The sequence below is a fragment of the Ovis canadensis genome, chromosome X (genome assembly GCF_042477335.2).
Source record: "Ovis canadensis isolate MfBH-ARS-UI-01 breed Bighorn chromosome X, ARS-UI_OviCan_v2, whole genome shotgun sequence".
In the NCBI taxonomy this organism is placed as follows: domain Eukaryota; kingdom Metazoa; phylum Chordata; class Mammalia; order Artiodactyla; family Bovidae; genus Ovis; species Ovis canadensis.
In genome coordinates this window covers 66694616-66719753 of record NC_091727.1, presented here as the reverse complement: position 1 = coordinate 66719753, position 25138 = coordinate 66694616, and the positions used below count along the sequence as shown (strand labels likewise).

The following is a 25138-nucleotide window of genomic DNA, read 5'->3' as shown; positions in this document are numbered from 1 at the left end:
TGGCAGAATTCCCAATAACTGACTTTTTGCATAGTGTGCAATTTACAATTCCCATAACATAAATAATACCACTCAAAGCAGTCCAAAACTTTTTTCTCTGACACTAGCAGAAGTTATAAATGACATGACTTTTGCTCTAGAGGCCCAGAAACTACTCTAAATTCATTAGTTAACATTGTCATGGACAATTGTGTAGCCCTTGATTTTCTCTTAGCTACCCAAAAGAGAGTTTGTGTAAGAGTAAATACTTTGACTGTGTGGATCACAATCAACTGTGGAAAATTCTGAAGGAGATGGGAATAGCAGACCACCTGACCTGCCTCTTGAGAAACCTGTATGCAGGTCAGGAAGCAACAGTTAGAACTGGACATGGGACAACAGACTGGTTCCAAATAGGAAAAGGAGGACATCAAGGCTGTTCTATGCAGAGTACATCATGAGAAACGCTGGGCTGGATTAAGCACAAGCTGGAATCAAGATTCCTGGGAGAAATATCAATAACCTCAGATATGCAGATGACACCACCCTTATGGCAGAAAGTGAAGAGGAACTAAAAAGCCTCTTGATGAAAGTGAAAGAGGAGAGTGAAAAAGTTGGCTTAAAGCTCACCATTCAGAAAATGAAGCTCATGGCATCTGGTCCCATCACTTCACGGGAAATAGATGGGGAAACAGTGGAAACAGTGTCAGACTTTATTTTTGGGGGGCTCCAAAATCACTGCAGATGGTGATTGCAGCCATGAAATTAAAAGACTCTTACTCCTTGGAAGGAAAGTTATGACCAACCTAGATAGCATATTGAAAAGCAGAGACATTACTTTGCCAACAAAGGTCCATCTAGTCAAGGTTATGGTTTTTCCAGTGGTCATGTATGGATGTGAGAGTTGGACTGTGAAGAAAGCTGAGTGCCAAAGGATTGATTCTTTTGAACTGTAGTGTTGGAAAAGACTCTTGAGAGTTCCTTGGACTGCAAGGAGATCCAACCAGTCCATCCTAAAGGAGATCAGTCCTGGGTGTTCATTGGAAGGACTGATGCTGAAGCTGCAACTCCAATACTTTGGGCACCTCATGCAAAGAGTCGACTCATTGGAAAAGACCCTGATGCTGGGAGGGATTGGGGGCAGGAGGAGAAGGGGACAACAGAGGATCAGATGGCTGGATGGCATCACCGACTCAATGGATGTGAGTTTGGATAAACTCCGGGAGTTGGTGATGGACAGGGAGGCCTGGCATGCTGCGATTCATGGGGTTGCAAAGAGTCGGACACAACTGAGCGACTGAAATGAACTGAACTGAACTAAAATACTTGCTGCACTCATATAAATATTACAGGATAAGCAGAACAGTCTGCTTCTAGGCTTAAAAAACCCTGGAACTCTAAAACATACCCAGCTGGATTCTGGAACATATTTTCATTGTCATGGTTTTGTAATCTAGACTCCCATCTCCACCAGTTTTGATTTACGTTACAAAGACTAAGAATGATTTCACTTTCATTAATCGCTTATGCTGCCACTGATGAATGCGTCCTGTCTAGAGTCTAAGATGCTACTGCACAGCCAATATCACATCAAATGATTCTATAGCTCATCCTAACAAAAGAAACAAGAAGGATTAATCTAGTCTAACCACAGATTGCATTCTCCAAACACCCTCCTGATCTTGGTTTATGAAATACCAACAATAATTTAAATCTGTGTGTGTGTGTGTGTGTGTGTGTGTTAGTCACTCAATTGTGTCTGACTCTTTGTGAGTCCATGGACTATAGCCTTCCAGGTCCCTCTGTCCATAGGATTCTCTAGGCAAGGATACTAGAGTGGATTGCCATGCCCTTCTCCAGTGAATCTCTCCAATCTGGGGATCGAACCCAGGTCTCCCACATTGCAGGCAGATTCTTTTATCATCTGAGCCACCAGGGATCTAGATATTTTGAATTAATGTCCAGAGGCTTAACTTTATCTTTCCTTGCCAAGCTGGGGGCACCAAGAAAGAGAAAAGCAGACTCTAACATCTGGGAAGTGACCTGATACTTCCAACAAGGTCTTGGTGTTATTTATTAGGAGCTGGCCTGACACTTGCAGCTAGGCCATGATATTTTCTTTTTGAAGCTAAACAACTTCACAGAACACTATCACCAAGTAATATATGTGACTATGGTAAAGTGAGACATAAGAAACAAGACTACTTCTTAAGGTCACTATGTCAAGGCACCAAAATACAAAACATCCCTTCTCCCAGCCAATTCTAGTGGCTGCTGCTGCTTTACCACTTATAGCTCTAAGGCGTGGGTTATTCTTCTCTCCTTCTAGATAAGAGTTATTAAAATTTCCAATCAGAGGATTGCCCCTGCTCCCTAACAGCATCTAATCCAAAGCAAAGTCCAACACTGTGCAAATCCTATAAATCCTTTCTAATTCCTTTTTACTGATATACTCCACATTCATGCATTCTCTCCTGTTACAGTAAACAAAAAATCCAACTTTGTTCAACTACAGGTCTGTTTCTGGGATCTTTGGCTGATGGGTATTGACATATAAGCATGTGTTTACTTGCCACCTACTCTCCTCCATCTTCCAGATGGTGTCTTTCTGTAGGAAAGGGCCTGTAGTTTACTTACTTTTTTTTCTCCTGTTCCAGTGCTGGATGGATATATGATGAATGGCTAAATGGGTGGAAGGATGAATGGATAAGCAAATGCATAGTGTAAAAGGAGAAAGGGAAGAAGGGAAAAAAGGAATAAAATAAGGAGGGAGAATGGAATGAGAGGAGAAGTAAACAGAGTTTTCCTGCTCTATTTCTTGGCCCAAGTATATATTCACTTATCTTTACACTCTATCTTGTTTCCTACAGGATCCATAGTCACTACATGTCTGATAGGTATTTTATTTTGTAAGCAGCCTTGACTTATATTACTCCAATTTTCTGCCTTTGCTCTTTTTTCTTTGTATTCTTCCTCCCTTGTTTGTCTTATCCATTTACATGGCATCCCTTACTAATTTTCAGTAGAAGCCTTCCAGTTTACTTCCTCCAAACTCATACTCTTCCCCAGGCTGCAATCCTGTATTTCTGGTTGTACCACATGGTGGTGCTCAAGAAGAGAGAACCGTGGGCTCTCTTTTTCTATTAAAGCTCTGGATGCTCTAGCCATATCCCACTTTGTCTTCTGCATTTTATGATATTAATAGTTCCTTGGTGATTCAGGAAGAGCCTCTATTCAGGCTCTTGGTAGCTGTCATAAGTCATGGACCTCAGAGTAGGAAGAGCTTGTAAGAGGAAGGAGGCTTAATTTGAAGTAATATTTGAATAACAATATTTATGAAGAGTTCCCATCTTGAAGGATCAATGTTAGGCATTTTAATTTTCTCACTTAAGCATCATCCTCAATTTTAGGATTAACAATCCTAAAAGACCAGGTTTATTACCTTTGTTATAATTAAGGAAACAGGCTTAGAAAAGTGAATTCACTTGACGAAAGTCACACAGCTAGTAAGTGAAAACAGGATTTGAACCTGAATCTGTTACTATAAAATTGGAGCTCTTAACTGCTGTGTTATATTATTTTGGGATAACTAAGATAATGATGTTTCTACCCCCCAAGTCTATATAGTAGTGGGATATGACAAGAGAATCCTCTACTGGAAAATTGCTGCAAGGCAATGGTGTCTTTAAGTAAATTAAACAAAAAATTAAAAATGACAACTAGTTATTTTTGTTGCAGTTTTCTATTGCTACAGTTAAGACAAAGAGTTGGAGTAAACGCTGAAAAACAAAGTGGAAGGTAAGGTAATCTTTTTTTAACCATGAAACAAAAAAAGCCAGAGGGCATTCAAGAAAGGGTTAAAAAGAGTCAGATATGGAGAAGAAAAAAACGATGAGAAATTCCTGCATTTGGGGCGGTGTCTGAGAATGACAGAGACATGAGTCTTGGTGGCACCTGTGGGCTTCAAGATACCATGCAGAAGAAACTCTGGCTAAAATCAATCTCTGCTGGTGCAGCAATATTCTGGAAGATGCTGACAGCCTGGTGACTGAAGGTGAATGGCAGCAGCAAAGGACATCGCTCAGAGATCAAGAGAAAGCATCAGTGGAAAATTGTGATAGTGTCCTCTGTCAAAGGGGCAGCCACGTCATAGGAGACTACTTCATAAAAGTAAGGGCACAGACTCTATCCTGTGCTCCTATTGTTCCTGATATGACTGATAAACTGTTCCTGACATGACTTAGGAAAATACTATACGGAGGGAACATTCTTATTTCAGGTGTCCCTGGGAATAAAAAACAAAAAATTGATCAGAATTGCTCCATTTTAAATGTTTGCAAGAGGCAATCTGTCTTTCCACAAGAGAGTAGGGAGGATGTAACCACACAGGGATTATAAAAATGTATTTACTTGGTTGGGGAGAAGGTAATGAGAAAGCAAATCAAATCAGGTGACTGACTTCTGAGGTGAGGCTGTGGCTAGATGTGGGAAGGGGAAACAGAATGACAGCACATTTTCTAAGACATATAACTGCTGAAGAGAGAAGCTTCTTAGAGGTTTTAGTCCACTGCAGCACTTGAAAACAGAGATGGAGAAAGCATTTTTTCACTCAATGATTCACTTAGAAATAAGAAAATAGCTGCCAGTCTCCTTCTTCAAAGGCCTAAGCCCAGGCCTGATGGCCCAGAAAAAAACTGTTTATGTCCTTTGGAGATCTTTGCCTCCTGCAAAAGAGACTTCTGGGGAGAAAGTCTTTTGTAGCACCAGTACTAGGGAAATGCATTGACACTGCCACTGCTGCTGCTGCTAAGTCACTTCAATCGTGTCTGACTCGGTGCGACCCCATAGACGGCAGCCCACCAGGCTCCCCCGTCCCTGGGATTCTGCATTTCCTTCTCCAATGCATGAAAGTGAAAAGGGAAAGTGAGGTCGCTCAGTCATGTCCGACTCTTAGCGACCCCATGGACTGCAGCCTACCAGGCTCCTCCGTCCATGGGATTTTCCAGGCAAGAGTACTGGAGTGGGGTGCCATTGCCTTCTCCAGCATTGACACTAGGCTTTCATATTTATTAAGAATAGCTGGGTAATGTCGCAAAAATGTGGGAAACCAAGAGGCTCCAAGAGACAAAGAGATATGGAGAACAAACTAGTGGGGAGAAGGAAGGGGGAGGGGCATAATAGGCATAAAGGAATAAGAGGTAAAAACTACTACATATAAAATAAGTGAACTATAAAGACACATCGTGTAACATGGAATATGGTCAATATTTTATAACATTTAGAGTATAATCTATTAAAATAATTTCATTGAATCACTATGAGGTATACCTGAAACATATAATATTGTACATCAACTATACCTCAATAAAAAATAAGAAACATGAGAGAAATTTTGAATGGATTGAATGTTTTTGGAAGAAAATGAAACAATCTGAGAATTAAGAAGTTTGATATAATTACAAATAATTCAGAAAATCACAAGAAAATTCTTGACATTTATTGTCATATCTCAGAATAACTCATTTGCAAGGCTTGGTCTTATTGACCATTATGACATTTTTATTTACAATATTGAAGCATTATCAGGAAAATGAATTCTGCATCCTTACTCAGAATTCAACCATGCAGATGTGCATTTTGTGTGTTTATTGCTGATATTTGAATTACCATATTCTTTTTTTATATTCTTTTTATCAATTATAGTTGACTTACACTGTTGTGTTAGTTTCTGCTGTACAGAAAATTAATTCATATATATGTATTATTTTTCAGATTCTTTTCCATTATAGGTTATAATAAGATTTAATATAGTTTCCTGTACTATACAGTAGGGCCTTGTTGTTTATCTATTTTATATATAGTAATGTGTATCTGTTAACCCCAAGTTCCTAATTTATCCCTCTCCCCACTTTCCCCATTGGTAATCATAGGTTTGTTTTCTATGTCTGTGAGTCTGTTTCTGTATTGTGCATAAGTTCATTTGTATCATTTTTCAGATTCCAGATATAATTGATATCATATGATATTTGTCTTTCTGTCTGACTTACTTCACTTAGTATGATAATCTCTAGGTCCATCCATGGTGCTGCAAATGGCATTACTCGTTCTTTTTTATATTTGAGTAATATTCTATTGTATCTATGTACCATATCTTCTTTATCCATTACTCTGTTGATGGACACTTAGGTTGCTTCCATGTCTTGGATATTGTAAATAGTACTGCAATGAATATTGGGGTGCATGTATTTTTATGCACTGCAAAATTATATTTTTCTCCAGATAAATGCTCAGGAGTGGGATGGCTGGATTGTATGGTAGCACTGTTTTTAGTTTTGAAGGAATTACCATGCTGTTTTCCATAGTGGCTTTACCAATTTGCACTCCCACCAACAGTATATGAGGGTTCCCTTTTATCCACACCCTCTCCAGCATTTATTATTATAGACTTTTTGATGATGGTCATTCTGATTGGTATGAGCTGATACCTCATTGTTTGATTTGCATTTCTCTAATAATTAGCAATGCTGAGCATCTTTTCATGTGCCTGTTGGCTTATCTATGTCTTCTTTGGAGAAATGTCTTTTTAGGTCTTCTGCCCATTTTTTAACCGGATTGTTCATTTTATTGATATTGAGCTATATGAACTGTTTGTATATTTTGGGAATTCAGCCCTTATCTGTTGCATCATTTGTGAATATTTTCTTCAATTCCATACACTGTCTTTTCATTTTGTTTATGGTGTCCATTGCTGTGAAAAAGTTTTTAAGTTTGATTAGGTCCCATTTGTTTACTTTTGTTTTTATTTATTTCTGCTTTGAAAGACTTAAGTCATTAAGAAAACATTGTTGAGAACTAAGATGGTGGAGGAGTAGGTGGATGTGGAATACATCTCTCTCCACAGATGCATCAAGAATATACCTTTATATGCAGAAGATCTTGCAGAACAACTGATGACAGACAGGAGTCCCTGACCACCGGAAAGGAATATTTAAGTCCACGCAAAACTTGGTAGGACAAAGGAAGGGGGCGGGGAAGAAGAATGAGCAGGACTGGACCTGCACCTGGGAGGTGAGGGAACTGAAACAGAGGTCAGCTCCCCACAATGGGGCAATTGTTTGGGACAGAGGAAAAGCATTTGAGGCTATTGGAGAGTGCAGCTGCAGATCTGTAACACTCCAAATGGAGTGAGAACCACAGAGACCATCCTTGCCGCAACACTATGTACCCTGGACAGGGATCCAATTCCCTGGAACGCATGGTGGATAGGAGCTGGAGTGTAGAGATTGGACAGAAATCCCAGGGTTAGACTGCGAGGAGACAGCCTGAGGGGACATGCGGGAGGAGATCGCAGTGGGGATTGCCTTCGGAGGAAGGTCAGGCAGTCATGAAGGCAAGGTGATACTGCTGAGTCACACAGAGGTCATGGAAACATCACTGTAGCCTCTCTCTCCCTACATGCTAGTTTTGGCAGCTTACCAATAAAGAAAGACCCCAGAGAGAGTAGCCCTTTAAGTGCCTGATGCACAAAGGAATAGAGAAGAACCCTAGCCAGGGAGGCCTTTGAGCATCTGCTGTGCCAAGTAACAGAAAAGGACCAGCCATGGAGGACCAGCCTTTGAATGCCAGCTTCCAGAGACTAGAAAAATACTCTAACAGTGCCATAGCTCCTGCACCTGAGGTCACCAGCATCCCTGCATACTTGGTGCTACCAAGGTCCCTGCAATCCAAGCAGCTGCACCACCTCCATGCTCAATCCTCACTGAGGCAGAGCTGCCAGAGGCTAGAAAAAACCTTAATAGTACCATATCTCCTGTGCAGACAGTGGCTGGCTCCCCTAGGTACACGGCTCTGCCAGGGTCTCCATGATCCAAAAAGCCACACCACTTCCACACTTGATCCCTATTGGGGCAGAGCTCCCAGAGGCTGAAAAACCTTAAGAGCACCATATCTCCTGCTTCCCTGGCTGTCAGCCCCTTGTTTACCTGGCGCTGACAGGATCCCTGCAATCCAAGCAGCTGTGCCACCTCCACACCTTGTCCTCACTGGGGCAGACCTAGGTCCTCCAGGGCAGTCTCAGGAGCAAACTCCTGTGGGTGACTCACATCCAGAAGTGGAAATACAACCACAGTTGAACCCTAGGGACAGTGTGGCTAAGGAAGAGGATCAAAAACTTCCCCACAACTGTACAAGCTGGAGATTAAATCCACCTGATAAACTAGGCAGATTCTGTTTATGGAATATATAAAAGGGCAAAGAGAGTTCCCATAAAGGAAAATGCCCTAGTTCTGACACCTGTGGACATTGGAGGCAAGAACATGCAGGAGAAGAGCCAGATTAGAGTCTGAGCAGCACCTACAGCAGGTGCAGAGACCAGCCCAGTATTGAAAGGCATCCTAGGGAGGTGGAGGCAGACTGTGACTCACAATGAGGGAAAGGATGCTGACAGCTGAGATCCAAGAAAAATATTTATTATTATTTGTATCTTTTGATTTGTTCTGTAATTGGTTCTGGATTTTGTTCTCTTCTTTTTTTATTCTCTGTTGCTGTGGTTATTGATTTTATTATTACTACTAACTCCATTTAAGCTTTTGAGAACTTTTCTTTTAAATCACATTTTTTATTTCCTTTATATACTTCTACCTCTGCATTGACATTGTGTTGTTCTGTGAGCTTTTCTTTATCTTTCTTAAATTTTGTTCTGGTTTTGGTTTTTGTTTTTCTTATTGTTCTTTTCTGGCTGTAGTTATTATCTTTCTTACATATTTCTATTTAACTTTGCTTTTCTAGCTTTTTCTTTTCTTTCTTTATTTCACCATGTTTGTTAGTTTGTTTGCTTTGCTTTGCTTTATTCTCCAGTTGGCACTCTATGTTAGTTTTGTTTTCCAGTTTGTGTTTTAGTTAGTGTTATTTTTAATTGCTGAATATCAATTTTGGTTTCCTTTGCTCACCAGCTCAATTTCTCATATAATCTTTTCTTTGGATTGTTTTGGTTTTGTTTGTGTGTGTGTATGGGTGTGTGTGTATGTTCCTTCATTTTTATCATTTGTCTGATTTTGTATTTACCATTTGTCTGGGATTCATCTTTTGTTTGTTGAATTGGTTTGCTTTAGGGTTTTGTGTGCTTATTTTAATCCCCCTAGTGCCATTACCAACTGTGGAATCTCGGTTCCCTGGCCAGAGATCAGGCCTGAGCCCTTGGAGTGGAAGCATTGAGTCCAGGACCCTAGACTGCCAGAGAACTCCTAACCCTATGTTCATGAAAACTCTCACAAAGGCCTCTACCTGTATCCTAGACCTGGTGTCACCCAACTACCAACAGCACCCAGTACAAGACGCCTCACAGAAACAATAAACAAGACAACAACAACAACAAAAACAATCATCAATAGACAGGCTTCCCACAGACACCCAAAGCATATCATGTCACACAGCCCTGCCCATCAGAGGGGGAAAAAACTCAACTCTCCCATCAGAATGCAGACATGCGTCCTTCCCAACACAAAGCCTACACAAACCACTGGACCAACCTTACCTACCAAGGGCAGAAACTGAAAGGAAGAATGAATATGATCCTAAAGCCTGGGAAAAGGAGACCTCAAACACAATAAGTTAGAAAAAAGTGAAAAGACAGAGAAATATTGTGCAAATGAAGGAACAAGGTAAAAACTCACAGGACCAAATAAATGAAGAGGAAATAGACAAACTATCTGAAAAACAATTCAGAATAAAAATGATACAAAATCTCAAAAATAGATTGGAGAAAATGCAAGAATCAAATAACACATTTAACAAGGACCTAGAAGAAATAATGAATAAGCAAACAGAGTTGAACAACACAATTACTGAAATTAAAAGTACTCTAAAGGAATCAGTAGCAGAAAAACTGAGGCAGAAGAATGAATAAATGAGTTGGAAGATAGAATGGTGGAAACAAATGCTAAAGAGCAGAATAAAGGAAAAAGAATGAAAAGAATTGAGGATAGTCTCAGAGACTTCTGGGACAATACTAAAGGCACCAACATTTGATTTATATGGGTCCCAGAAGAAGAAAAAGGAAGGGTCTAAGAAAAATTTTGAAGAGCTTATAGGAGAAAACTTCCCTAACATGGGAAAGGAAATAGTCAACCAACTCCAGGAAGTACAGAGAGTTCCATACATGATAAACCCAAGGAGAAACATGCTGAGACACATATTACTCAAACTAACAAAGATTAAACACAAAGAAAGACTATTAAAAGCAGCAAGGGAAAAGCAACAAGTAACATACAAGGGAAATCCTGTATGATTAACAGCTGATCTTTCAGCAGAAACTCTGCAGGCCAGGAAGGAAGGTTAGGATATATTTATGTACTAAAAGGATAAAATTTACAACAAAGATTACTCTACCTGGCAAGGATTTCATTCAAAATTGATGGAGAAATCAAAAGCATTACAGGCAAGCAAAAATTACAAGAACTTAACACCATAAAACCAGCTTTACAACAAATGTTAAAGGGACTTCTATAGACAGGAAACACAAGAAAAAGAAAAGACTTACAAAAACAAATTCAAAACAATTAAGACAATGCCAATGGGAGTATATATATCAATAATTACTTTAAATGTAAATGGATTAAATACTCCACCAAAAGATGCAATCTGGTTGAATGGATACAAAACAAGACCTACATATATGCTGTCTACAAGACACCGACTTCAGACCTAGAGACACATACAGACTGAAAGTGAGAGGATGGAAAAAGATATTCCACACAAATGGAAATCAAAAGAAAGCTGGAGTAGCAATTGTCATCTCAGACAAAATAGACAACTATAAAGAATATTGCAAGAGATAAGGAAGGACACTACATAATTATCAAGGGATCAATCCAAGAAGAAGACATAACAAGTGTAAATATTTATATACTCAACATAGGAGAACATCAATACATAGGGCAAACAATAACAGATATAAAAGGGGAAATTGGGAGTTACACAATAATGGTAGGGGACTTTAACACTCCACTTACACCAATGGATGGATCATCAAAAAGAAAATTAATAAGGACCTAATTGATATCTTCAAGACATTCTCTCCAAATGCAGAAGACAATTGCCCTTCTCAAGTGCAAATGGAACATTCTCCAGGATAGACTACTTCTTAGCTCACAAATCAAGCCTCAGTAAATTTAAGAAAATTGAAATCATATCAAGCATATTTTCTGATCACAATGCTATGAGACTAGATATCAATTATAGGGGGAGAAAGTGTTAGAAAAAAAAAACACAAAAACATGGAGATAAAACAGGTTATTGATGAAATAAAAAAATTTCTAGAATAAATGACAACAAAAACACAATGACCCAAACCCTATGGAATGCAGCAAAAGCAGTTCTAAAAGGAGTTTATAGCAATACAATCCTTGGAGAAGGCAATAGCACCCCACTCCAGTACTCTTGCCTGGAAAATCCCATGGACAGAGAAGCCTGGAAGGCTGCAGTCCATGGGGTCACTGAGGGTCGGACACGACTTAGCGACTTCACTTTCCCTTTTCCCTTTCATGCATTGGAGAAAGAAATGGCAACCCACTCCAGTGTTCTTGCCTGGAGAATCCCAGGAACGGGGGAGCCTGGTGGGCTGCCGTCTATGGGGTCGCACAGAGTCAGACACGACTGAAGTGACTTAGCAGCAGCAGCAGCAGTGCTTAATTAATATTACCTATTGTAGCCCTATCTTCCCATTTGAATGCCTTGAAGGATCCAAGATCTTACTCATCTTTATATCTTATTTCCTCTTTTCCTTCTTTCTTCCCTACGCCTTGGCCATGAGCCCCGGGTACAGTCTCTAGAACAGAGGGCACTTAATAAATTACTTTTGAGCAAAAAATATTTACTACCCCTTAATTATTCCAATATCCTCCTACACAGTGAATTTCGTCTCTTCATCATTCTGATTGCTTTAATATCTACATTGATGTGTTTCTACTATGTACCTTTATATACTAGTCTGGTCAACCCTTTGGATCTCAAATGTGAGTAATTAATTGACTGTTTAAAAATCACAGCAAATTCCAATATATTCCTAAAAATAAATAAAAGTTGGGTAAATAAATCAAGGAGGGAGTGATCAACTGCATAAACTGCTGCTGATAGGTCAAGTAAGATGGGAAATGAGAATTGGCCACAAGATTTAGCACATTTTTTAATGGATGAGAGGAAGTCTTCCAACAGAGGGAACAGTGTACGTAACTGTGAGAGAATGTACAGTGATTTCAGGCAACTGCAAATAATTCAAGATAACTAAAGCTTAGGGATATAGCAGAAACTAGAGAGCAACATAGCTGGATGGATACACACAGGCTAGATCACAATGTTACCCTAAAAATTTTGGATTTATGTTAAAGGTTATAAGAATTGACAGGATAATTTTAAGTTGGGGAGTAACACAGACAAACATTTTTAAAATCAATATGAAATCTGTATGAAAAATGGAAAACAAATCTGAAGGCAAGGAGATCAGTTAAGGGGCTATTACTATAGCCCAGGGAGAAACTAAGGCAATGGCAGTGGGATCAAAATGAGAGGATGGAGCAGATAATTAGGAATTAGTAGGACTTGGTGGTGATTTTAAAATTCAGGAAGGAGGTATTAACGAGAGGAATGAGTCAAGGATGATTTAGGTTCTGGACTTATGTTCTGGACGAGTAGGTTAGGCTAACCATTCACAGAGAGAACACTAGACAAAGAGTAAGTTTGGCAGTAAAAAAAAAAAAATCACACACAAAGAAGTGCAGAAAGCCACCTAGTATCTTGGACCTATACACTGTATCACATATACTTTCTCATTTAATCTTGTTAATTAGGGAGATGAGAAGCAGGCTCATAGAGATTAAGTAATTTACCCAAGCTTACACAGCCAGGATGTGAGAGTGTAGACTAGAACCCAAGCTCACTGTTCTCCCACTTCTTCAAAGCTACTGTGCCAAAGATTTTGAGGCAAGGAGAAGGAGCACTTTAAAAATGAGTAAAGGTGAGCAAGTGGAAAAAGAAGGGGGTTCTCAGCTTTTGAGAGCAGGTTTCCCAAGTATCTTTTTCTTTAAGTCTTCCTGGATGGATGATAGAGAAAATAAAAATGTTTATCAGCAACACATTTGGCTCATTAAATTGAATAATACATAATGTAAAGTAAGGAAGACAATACCTTGGTATTTTTTCCACAGCCTCTCAGTGTCTTCTTGGCTTATTTTCATCATCCTAAGGTTGTCCCCAATAACTATCGATGAACACAGGAATAGTGCTGAATGGCCCAGGCTCTAGTAGTTCTCGCAGTCTACAGAGGAAGATAAACACACAATTATAATACAAAGTAACCATAAAATCTAGAGACAGAATTTTAAATATAAACTTTATCTTGGAATAATTTCAGATTCACAGAAGAGCTGTTTCAAAGATAGCACAGAGAACTATTAGACATCATTAGCCCATAAAATGATAACATTTTATACCACATCTATCAAAATTGAGAAAATGACATTCATACATTACTATTACTATTACTAAACCCTAGACTTTGGATTTCACCAGCTTTTCATTTATATCACTTTTCTGTTCTAGGAGCCAATCTGGTGTTCCCTGTTGCACTTTCAGTTGTCATGATTCCTTAGCTTCCTCTGATCTGTGGTAGTTTCTGACTTTCCTAGTTCTTCTGAAAACATAAATATTTTAAAACATTACATATAATATACAGTAAGTCCCTTACATACAGATGAGTTCATTCCAAAAGTGTGTTCATAAGTCCAATTTGTTCATAAGTCCAACAAGCTTAGCCTGGGTACCCAACTACACAATTGGCTATATAGCACCATTCTGTAGTAGGTTTATACTTTTCTCACAAATAATACATAAAAAACAGATACAAAAAGAAAACATGTTAAATCTTACAGTGCAGTATCCTTTGGTACTGTACACATACTATACAGTAATACAGTACAACAGCTGACATATATGGGCTGACACCATGTGAACAGGCAAGGAGAGTTACTGACTGGAGAAGGGAGAGGAGGTGGGAGATGGTAGAGAGCTAAAGGATCATCAGCAATAGGATATGGAGGGCAAGCTGCAATTTCACACATACCTGACATTAATGCCACAAGTTCTGGTTCCTTACTGGTTTCAATTCTATCTACCCTCTTGAAGAAAAAAAATGATCCAGTGATGTCTGGGTAGTAGCTCTTATTTTCTTGTCATAGATGACACAGTAGCACTGGATGCGTTCTGAACAGCTGCTACAACCTTTGTGTACCATTCTATGTTCAGGTCCTATGCCTCAAAAACTAATAGTGCCTCCTCAAGTAAAGAAAATCCCCTTGCCATTTCCTGTATCACGAATCTCTTTGTTTCTTCAATTACTTCTTCCTTTTGTCTCTCTTTATCATTTCTCTGGGCCTTCAATTCCATCAATTCTTCATTAGTAAGCTCCTCATGTTGAACAGCAAGGAGTTCAATGAAGCCATCTTCTTGCAGATTTAGCTTCAGCTTCTCACTGAGAGTCATTAAGTTGCTGAAGCCCTCTTTGGATTCCTCATCCACCTTCTCAAATCCACAAAAATCATTAAAAAAAAAGAATGTGGACAAAGATTCTTTCAAACCCCATTCATGGTGATGGCCATAATCTCACACCATGCAAAAATAGCCTTCCATATGCTATAGTCCTTCAAAAATTGTTTCAAGGTTGTTTCTGATTTGTCATTCACCTTTACTGCCTGATGAAAAGTGTGACCTAAATAATATTTCTTGAAAGTTGCTCTGACTCCCTGGTCCATCAGTTGGATGAGTGACATAGTATTTGGTAGCAGATGCACTACTTTGACATTGGGATGAAAGTTGCCCATGAATGGGGGTATGGCCCAGAGCACTGTTGTGCAGCAAAAAGAATGTTGAATGAGATGTCCTTCTCCAAGCAATATTTCTCTACCTGTGGGATAAAGTGGTAGAAAACTCAGTCCTGGAAAATGCCTGTGTAACCCAGGCTTTCGGGTTACTCTTCCACACAACAGGAAGAGAGCCCTTGGCTATGTTTTTAAGAGCTCTTGGGTTCTCTGAATGATAAACTAAGAGAGGCTTTAGCTTCATATCACCAGAAGCATTGCCACCAAACAACAGCCTGGCATCAACTTTTCCTCCTTACTGATATGACTTTGATCTGGCATCCTCTTCCAGTACAGTTTGTCTCACCCACATTAAAAACCTGCTTAGAATCCCACTGCTGGGCCTATACCCTGAGGAAACCAGAATTGAAAAAGATGCATGTACCCCAGTGTTCATTGCACCACTATTTACAATATCTTGATAAAAGTGAAAGAGGAGACTGAAAAAGTTGACTTAGAGCTCAACATTCAGAAAACGAAGATCATGGCATCTGGTCCTATCACTTCACAGGAAATAGATGGGGAAACAGTGTCAGACTTTATTTTTTGGGCTCCAAAATCACTGCAGATGGTGACTGCAGCCATGAAATTAAAAGACGCTTACTCTTTGGAAGAAAAGTTATGACCAACCTAGATAGTATATTCAAAAGCAGAGACATTATTTTGTCAACAAAGTTCCGTCTAGTTAAGGCTATGGTTTTTCCAGTAGTCATGTATGGATGTGAGAGTTGGACTGTGAAGAAAGCTGAGTGCCGAAGAACTGATTCTTTTGAACTTTGGTGGTGGAGAAGACGCTTGAGAGTCCCTTGGACTGCAAGGAGATCCAACCAATCCATTCTAAAGAAGATCAGTCCTGGGTGTTCTTTGGAAGGAATGATGCTAAAGCTGAAACTCCAGTACTTTGGCCACCTCATGCGAAGAGTTGACTCATTGGAAAAGACTCTGATGCTGGGAGGGATTGGGGGTAGGAGGAAAAGAGGACGACAGAGGATGAGATGACTGTATGGCATCACCAACTCAATGGACGTGAGTTTGAGTGAACTCCAGGAGTTGGTGATACACAGGGAGGCCTGGCGTGCTGCGATTCATGGGGTCACAAAGAGTCGGACATGACTGAGCGACTGAACTGAACTGAGGACATGGAAGCAACCTAGATGTCCATTGACTGACAGATGAATGGATAAGGAAGTTGTGGTACATATACACAATGGAATATTACTCAGCTTATAAAAAGGAATGCATTTGAGTCAGTTCTAATGAATTGGATGAACCTGGAGCCTATTATACAGATTGAAGTAAGTCAGAAAGACAAATACTATATATTAACAAACACATATGGAATTTAGAAAGATAGTACTGATGATCCTACAGGCAGGACAGCAAAGGAGACACAGACATAAAGAACAGACTTTTGGACTCAGTAGGATAAGGCAAGGGTGGGATGATTTGAGAGAATAGCATTGAAACACGTGCATTACCATATGTAAAACAGAGGACCAGTGCGAGTTCAATGCCTGAAGCAGGGCACCCAAAGCTGGTGCTCTGTGACAACCTAGAGGGATAGGGTGGGGAAGGCAGTTGGAGGGGGGTTCAGGATATAGGTGACACATAAATACTTATGGCCAATTCATGTTGCTGTATGGCAAAAATCATCACAATATTGTAAAATAATTATCTTCCAATTAAAATTAATTAATTTTTAAAAACTGCTTGAGGAAATATGCACCTTCATAAATAATTTCTCAGTGTTTCAGGAAATTCCAGGGCAGCTACCATATCTGTATTCACTGCCTCACCACTTACTTTTATGTTACAAAGGCTGACTCTGGCCTTGAACCAATGAAACCAGCCCTCTGATTCTTCACTGTTTCTTCTTCAAGTCTTCATAAAGGCTTTTAGCTTTCTCTTGAATCAGCATTAAGCTGACCAGGACTTAACACTGATGCTGATCCTGGATCCACACACTGAGAAATTTCTCCATCTCCTCTATCACTTTCTCATGCTTCTTCAATATTAATGTTGACGTTATTGGCATAGCAGACTTCAAATATTCCATGATCTGGTCCTTGTTCTTTAGAATCATGCTGATGGTTGAACAATTCATGTTATAAGAATGAGCGATGTCTATCATCTTTTTGCCTCGGTCCCCTCTTTCAGTTATTTTCACTTTTGTTTCCATTGTCATTGCTTGGCACTTCTTAGCAGTACCAGCTACATCATCACTGCTTTCACACTTGCTTCTGGACATCCTGGGCCTGAATTAAAGATACCATACTACTATACCCTACACAGGAAAAGAATCAGACATGACTGAGCACCTGAGCACACAGTACTCTAAACAGTGCTGCACAGTAAAGTACACAAAAGCACAACCACTGGTAGAAGATGTTGTGACAATGTACACCAGGCACCTGAACTAACTTACGGTGATTGGACATGTGAAGGCATGTTAGCATCTTTGAAAATTTGCAATTTGAAGGTTCATATGTAGAGGGCTTACTGTATAGCATATTTCATATACATATATTTTACAGACTGAACCCTCTTGATTACCTTTTGCTGAGACATGCTAAAGGCCCAAGCTTATTCAGTGAAAATCAAAGATGTGAAACATCAGAGGAAATGCATCAAAGATACATTGTGCAAAGATTGCTGCATAGGTTCCAATTGCACTGTATTCACAGCAGTTTTGCACAGTGCATTGAGCTGTGTTTTGCCAATGGGGACTAAATATTGAACACATCATGTATTGTAATTATTATGAGTATTTACCCATGTCTCTGAATTTTATTGCAACTCTGTACAAAGCAGTAATTTGTAAATTTAACATCATCCCAATAAAAATATAGACAGTTAACTGTTTAATTAGGCAATCTAATTATAACTTCACATGGAGGACTTCCCTGGTAGTTCAGTGGTTAAGAATCTACCTGCCAATGGAGGGGACAGGGGTTCGATCTCTCATCCAGGAAGATATCATATGCTGTGGGGCAACTAAGCCATGCACCACAACTGCTGAGCCCACGCACGATAACTACTGAAGCCTGCAAGCCTAGAGCTGAAGCTCCACAACAAGGGAAGTCACTGCAATGAGAAACCTTCACACCACCATGAACAGTAGCCCCTGATCGTTTCAGCTAGTGAAAGTCTGTGTGTAGCAACAAAGACCCAGTGCAGTCAAAATAAAAATAAAATAAGTTCCTATGGAAAAATAAATAAGCAAAAATAAGCAGGAAATTCTAATAAAGAAGAATAGTGAGAGTCAGTTTTCAGTTCAGTTCAGTTCAGTCACTCAGTCGTGTCTGACTCTTTGCAACCCCAGGCCTCCCTATCCATCACCATCTCCCAGAGTTTACCCAAACTCACGTCCATCGAGTCAGTGATGCCATCCAGCCATCTCATCCTCTGTTGTCCCCTTTTCCTCCTGCCCCCAATCCCTCCCAACATCAGAGTCTTTTACAATGAGTCAACTCTTTGCATGAGGTGGCCAAAGTACTGGAGTTTCAGCTTTAGCATCATTCGTCTTACCAGATATTAAAATATTTTAAACTTTCAATAGTTATAAACAAAGGGTACTGCCACATAAATAGACATACAGACCAATTTAAAAACAGAAAGTTCATCAGTTCAGTTCAGTCACTCAGTCATGTCTGACTCTTGGTGATCCCATGGTCTGCAGCACACCAGGTTCCCTGTCCATCACCAACTCCCAGAGCTTGCTCAAACTCACATCCATTGATTTGGTGATGCCATCCAATCACCTCATCCTCTGTCCTGCTTTTATCTTTCCCAGCATCAGGGTCTTTTCTAATGAATGAGTTTTTCGCATCAGGTGGCCAAAGGATTGGATCTTCAGCTTCAGCATCAGTCTTTCCAATGATTATTCAGGATTGATTTCCTTTAGGATTGACTGGTTTGATCTCCTTGCAGTCCAAGGGACTCTCAAGAGTCTTCTCCACCACCAAAGTTCAAAAGCATCAATTCTTTGGTGCTCAGCTTTCTTTATAGTCCAAATCTCACATCCATACAAGACTACTGGAAAAACCAGAGCTTTGACTATATGGACCTTGTCAGCAAAGTAGTGTCTGTACTTTTAAAAAAACTGTCTAGGTTGGTTATAGCTTTTCTTCCAAGGAGCAAGCGTCTTTAAATTTCATGGCTGCAGTCATCATCTGCAATGATATTGGAGCCCAAGAAAATAAAGTCTGTCACTCTTTCCACTGTTTCTCCATCTATTTGCCATGAAGTGATGGAACCAAATACCATGATCTTAGTTGTTTGGATGTTGAGTTTTAAGTCGTTTTTTCCTTCTCGTCTTTCACTTTCATCAAGAGGCTGTTTAGTTCCTCTTCGCTTCCTGCCATAAGGATAGTCACATCTGCATATCTGAGGTTATTATATTTCTCCTTGCAATCTTAATTCCAACCTGTGCTTCATCCAGCCTGACATTTCACTTGATGTACTCTGCATAGAAGTTAAATAGGCAGGGTGACAATATACAGTCTTGACGTACTCCTTTCTCAATTTGGAACCAGTTCATTGTTCCACGTTCGGTTCTAACTGCTGCTTCTTAACCTGCATACCGATTTATCTGGAGATATGTAAGGTGGTCTGGTATTCCCATCTCTTGAAGAATTTTCCACAGTTTGTTGTGAGCCACAAAGTCAAAGACTTGCGCATAGTCAATGAAGCAGAAGTAGATGTTTTTCTGGAATTCTCTTCCTTTCTCCATGATCCAACGGATATTGGCAATTTGATCTCTGGTTCTTTTGCCTTTTCTAAATCCAGCTTGAACATCTGGAAGTTCTCAGTTCACATACTGTTGAACTCTGACTTGGAGAATTTTGAGCATTACTTTACTAGCATGTGAAATGAGTGCAATTGTGCAGTAGTTTGAATATTCTTTAGCCTTGCCTTTTTTGGGATTGGAATGAAAACTGACCTTTTCCAGTCCTGTGGCCACTGTTGAGTTTTCCATATTTGCTCGCATATTGAGTGCAGCACTTTCGCAGCATCATCTTTTAGGATTTAAAATAGCTTCGCTGAAATTCCATCACCTCCACTAGCTTTGTTCGTCGTGATGCTTCCTAAGGCCCACTTGACCTGGCTCTAGGTAAGTGATCGCACCATCATGGTTATCTGGGTCATGAAGATCTTTTTGTATAATTCTTCTGTGTATTCTTGCCACCTCTTAATCTTCTCTGCTTCTGTTAGGACCATATCATTTCTGTCCTTTATTGGGCACATCTTTACATGAAATGTTCCCTTGGTATCTTTAATTTTCTTGAAGAGATCTCTAGTCTTTCCCGTTCTATTGTTTTCCTTTATTTCTTTGCATTGATCACTTTGGAAGGCTTTCTTATCTCTCCTTGCTACTCTTTGGAACTCTGCATCCAGATGGGTATAGCTTTCCTTTTCTCCTTTGCCTTTTGCCTCTGTTCCATTCTCAGCTATTTGTAAGGCCTCCTCAGACAACCATTTTACCTTTTTGCATTTCTTTTTCTTGGAGATGGTTTTGATCACCACCTCCTGTACAACATTACAAACCTTTCTCCATAGTTCTTCAGTGATTCTGTCTATCAGATCTAATCTCTTGAATCTATTTGTCACTTTCACTATATAATCGTAAGGGATTTGATTTAGGTCATACCTAAATGGTCTAGTGGTTTTCTCTATTTTCTTCAATTTAAACCAGTAGACCACTCAGGTACAACCTAAATCAAATCCCTTAGGATTATAAGTGACAAACAGACAGTTCATAAGTAGAAACAAAGAAATATTGAAATTTAGGATCTGAAAAAAATGATATGTTAAATTAGTATAGAAAAAATAGACTATATATTAATAATTAATGGTTGGGACCATCAGGTAGCCATCTGAAAAAGTAAAATAGTTTTATACTTAACACTGTACACCAGGGCAAACTGCAAATGAAAAAATGATTTGAACATAAAAAGTTAAATAATAAAAGAGCACTAGAAGAAAACTTGGGAGAATCTCTTTATAACTTTGGAGTTTCAAGGAAAGCCTTTCTATGATTCAAGATCTAAATGCCATAGAAGACATCCTTGCATCTGATAAAACACCAACAACCCAATAGAATATGGGGAAAATTCATTAACAGACAAATAACAGGAAAGAAAATATAAATAGCCCTCAAAGATTCTTGTCCTATCTTATATAAGAAATGCAAAATATAATTACTGAGATTTGTAATCACCCCCGCAATTGAGAACACACTTTATTAGCAACGTGTGGGAAATTATACACTCTCATACATTTCATATGGGAATGCAAATTGATACTGCCCTAATAAAAGGCTATTTGTCTACATCTATTGAAACAAAAAGTACATTTTTCATTGAATCAGCAATCCAACTTCTCAGTGTTTACCAATATACCTGAACATATATAAAATAAAACATGTACAAGATCATTAATTTCATCTTTTTATAATAGCAAAAGATTGGAAACAATCCAAGTATCTATCAACAGGGTACTGATTAAATAAGTTAAGGATCAATCTTACAAGGGGATATTATGACATACAAAAGAATGAGGAAGATCTGTGTGCACTGATATGGAAAGATATTCAAGATAAGTGAAGAAAATAAAGGTGCCAAACAGAATGTGTAGTATGCTATACTATGTAAGAAGGAGATAAAATAAGAGTATATATTCATAGTTACATAGAGAAACTCTGGAAAATATATATCTATTGAGATTAACTGACTGGGGAAATAGGATGAATGGAAAAGATGGGAGAGAGGTAGGATCAAGAATTTTCACTTATCGTTGTTTGGGTTTTGAATCATACGAGTGTATTACTTATTCAAGAAATGGCAAATTACAATTATAGATAAATATAAAATTCCAGATAATAATAACAAGATGAAAAAAAAAAGTTTCTTCACTGGGTCAGTAACAAGCTACAAACTTTGTCATGTTTCAAAGAACAGAAATACCAAATTATTTTGGATATGTTAAAACATTTTATAGTTAAATGTACACATTAAAAATTAAGAGCAGGGACTTCACTGGTGGTCCAGGGGTTAATAATCTGCCTTCTAATGCAGGGGACACTAGTTAGACCCCTGGTCTGGGAAGATACCACATGCTTCAAGGCAACTAAGCCTATGTACCACAGCTGCTGAAAGCTTGTATGCCCTAGGGCCCATGCTCTTCAACAAGAGAAGCCACCACAATGAGAAGCCTGTGTACCACAGCAAAGAGTAGCTCCGACTTGCCACTACCAGAGAAAGCCCATGCACAGCAACAAAGACCAAGCACAGCCAAAAATAAATAAAATTTTAAAAATTAAGGGCAGCTACTAAAAGAATATATACACATACAATAGTTTCTAAGCCATCACAGGAAACAAAAAGGAATACAGAAAGAGTTATCAATCCAAAAGTAGGAAAACAGTAAAAAAAAAAAAAGGTGGCAAAAAGAAAATACAAAACAAATGGTGGAAACAACTCTGCACATATGACTATCATAATACATTTAAACAGGAATAATTAACCAATTAAAAATCAGGTTTTCAAAATGAATGAGACACACACAAGGCTATTTCTTGCAGCATTATTTACAATATGAAAAGACTAGAAACAATCCAAATGGTCCATCAATAGAGGGCTGGTACACTTACAAAATGAAGTACTGTACTATAAAGCTTGAAAAAGAACTAAGAATATTTCTATATATTCTGATGGAGTGATCTACAAGACATAATATTCATTTTTTAAAAGAAGCAAGATGGAAAAATGTCTGCATAATATGATACCACCCACATAAGAAAGGAAGAGACAGAAATACCTATATATATACTTCTTCATATAAAAGGGAAAGATAAACCATAAAATAAAGAAATTGTTCACCCAAAAGGAGTAGAAAGGGATAGCATAAAGACACAGGGATTAAAACTAGACTTCTTTGAGTATACTACTCTGTTTCATAGATTTGACTTTGAAACCATGTAAATATGTTAGAAAATTGTGAAATTATTTTTTCTTAGAAAAAAGCAGCCCCTAAAAATCAAAAGCAAAATGAAACAAATGAATCTGTGTATCCAAATGGTGACATAATAATAGAAAGGGACTTTAAAACACAGGAACATTAATGTATATCCCTAACAAGATACATCTTAAGATAAAGACAAAAATATCTACAAAAGAGTCAAAAACTCTTTGTAAGCAATTATATTTTTGGTGGTATGGTACTGGTATTGTTATTCTGAAACTGTGACCTGTATACTGTAGAATAAAGCAAATAAATTATTATGTTATTGTTTTGAGAATGAAGATATTTATTGTGGGAGAAGGGAGATATAGATTATTGAGGAGCAGTAAACATCCTCTAGTTCTGAATTTAAATTTGAAGGATCATAATGTCCAGGGCCCATATTTTTATTTCCAGACACTGTTGCACATCAAAAAGAACAAGACTTCTGAAAGGAATGGTTGATTTCTAGTTTGAGAAAGGAAATATACAAGTAGAACCTCCAATACCTCGAATTCTCAGAAAACAAGGAGGTTATCACAGACCACTAGGGTTGTGTCAAAAGGACATGGGAACTAAAGATGGGACAATCTTAGCATCAGTAAGGAGAATAACTGTAATGGATTAAAATATATCAAATGTTTTAATCCATGTTGTTGTTGTTCACTCACTAAGTTGTGTCTCACTCTTTGTGACCCCATGGACTGTAGCCCACTGGCCCCTCTGTCCATGGGATTTCCCAGGCAAGAATACTGAAGTGGGTTGCCATTTCCTTTTCCAGGGGATCTTCCCAGACAAGGAACTGAACCTGCATCTCCTGCTTTGGCAGGCAGATTCTTTACCCCTGAGCCAACTGGGAAGCCCATTTAAATCCACATGTTTATGATAATATGAAAAAAAGGTCACATTTGAAAAATGATAAATAATAAACTATTTATTCTGAAAGCTGATAAATAAAGGCATTTATCCTGCTTCTCCTATTCAAACTGTAACACTAGGTACCAAATAGTAGATGAGGGGAAGTTTCTTTTATAAAAGAATTTCAGCTAATAAATGAATATGGAATGATAGAATATCTTTATTTTGCAACTCTTAACGAATAAGTGGATCTAACCATAGACAGACAGCCAAACATTATGTGTCTCCTGATGGAAGAACTCCATGTGAGAGGTCTAGCCAAGAAAATTGAACTTAAATCTGATTAACCTCTAGAGTGAAGCACTAATCTGTAGGAAATACAGAAGACAGAGAATATATTTAAAAAACACCGTGGGAATGTAATCATGTAGAGAAACTCTACAAGACAACTAGATTTCTTCAACAAATCACAGGGGAAAAGGAGAGATAAGAGGGAAAAACCTATGTGCTTAAAAGAGAATCAAACACCTAAGAGACACATAAACCAAATGCAATGCATGGACCTTATTTGGATCCTGATTCATTTTCTCTCTCTCTCTCTCTCTCTCTCTCTCTCTCTCTCTCTCTCTCTATGTCTCACACACATACACACACACACACACACACACATTTATGAAACAGTTGAGAATTTGACCAAAGAAAGGATATTTGATGATATTAAGGAATTGTAATTTTAAGTATAAAAATGGTACTGTGGTTATATTGAATAAAGCCTTCATATCTTTTACAAGTATATAATATTTATGGAAGAAAGTATATGAATCTGAGATTTGCTTCAGAATATTATGAGAGAAAGAGAAAATGGGAGTATATGTGACAGAAACAAGATTAACTATTAGTTGATAATTGTTGAATACAGGCAGTGGGTTTTATTGTATTATACATTCCGTTTTTGTAATAAATGCTTTAAAATTTTGTCCATTAGGTCACAGAGGTATACAAAATTAAAGATATAATCAGTCAATAAAGCTAAGAGCTGACTCTGGGAAAGAATAATAAAATGGACAAACTTCTGGGCCTACTCATTATATAAAAAAGAGAGAAGACACAAATAAAGTACATCAGGAGTGCAAAGGTAGTTATGATTCAGATTTAGAAGACTAAAAAGTCAAAAGCAAAGTTTCACACAACTTTCTACTAATAAGGTTTGACTCCCAAAAGATACTTGGCAATATCTGTAGAGTGGTTGTCACAACCTAGGTGGTGGTGTGAGGCAGGGGGGTTGGGCAGGGGGAGCACTACTGACATCTAAAGGCCAGGAATCCTGCTAAACATACAAAATGTAGAAGACAGCCCCCACAACCAAGAATCATCCAGCCCCAAATGTCAACAGT

General features: G+C 38.5%; 1 long non-coding RNA gene across 2 annotated transcripts in view; it reads right to left on the bottom strand.

Moving 5' to 3' along the window:
* The window catches only part of LOC138931082 (uncharacterized), a 51902-nt gene that overhangs the window by 18489 nt on the left and 8275 nt on the right, over nucleotides 1-25138 (bottom strand). The window contains exons 3-4 of one of the 2 annotated variants that reach the window (XR_011446352.1): nucleotides 13160-13288; nucleotides 12148-13064 (exon numbers count right to left, since the gene is read on the bottom strand). This is a non-coding gene — a long non-coding RNA (uncharacterized lncRNA). Of the gene's footprint in view, nucleotides 1-12147; nucleotides 13065-13159; nucleotides 13289-25138 lie in introns of those variants that run through there. The other variant, XR_011446351.1, reaches the window with a different exon arrangement.